The sequence below is a fragment of the Siniperca chuatsi genome, linkage group LG1, assembly GCF_020085105.1.
Source record: "Siniperca chuatsi isolate FFG_IHB_CAS linkage group LG1, ASM2008510v1, whole genome shotgun sequence".
NCBI classification, from domain to species: Eukaryota; Metazoa; Chordata; class Actinopteri; order Centrarchiformes; family Sinipercidae; genus Siniperca; species Siniperca chuatsi.
In genome coordinates this window covers 20,431,958-20,432,516 of record NC_058042.1, presented here as the reverse complement: position 1 = coordinate 20,432,516, position 559 = coordinate 20,431,958, and positions in this window count along the sequence as shown.

Here is a 559-nt window from a genome sequence, read left to right as displayed (position 1 = left end):
AGAGACCCACACACACACACACACACACACACACACACACACACACACACACACACACACACACACACACAGCAGCTGAAACAGTCAACATGCGCTGGCAGAGAGCTGGTCTACAGCACTCTCACCACACCAGGCCTAGTTATACTCTGCCTGTTTGAGGTACACTGATTACTGATATTACACACACACACACACACACACACACACACACACACACACACACACACACACACACTACCTTCACAGCAGGGTATGTGTAAACTCACCATGCAGAAGCAGGTCGCTGCATTAAACACAAGCATATGCTAGCAAGGAGTCTTACCATGATCTTGCACACAGCACTCCACTAGACTGGGCTTCAGCACGCTACACTAGTCTGTATTCTACATTACATTGGGCAGAGCAGACTAATGCTATCTGATGCTCTGCCACAGTGTAACAAGTGCAGGGCCTTGCTAGCAGGATGCTAGGCTAAGCTAAAGCAAATCAAGGCCTCCTGCAGTCATTGGTGTGAGAGCCCATTTTCACAGTTCACACCCGACCTGCTAATGGCTGATCA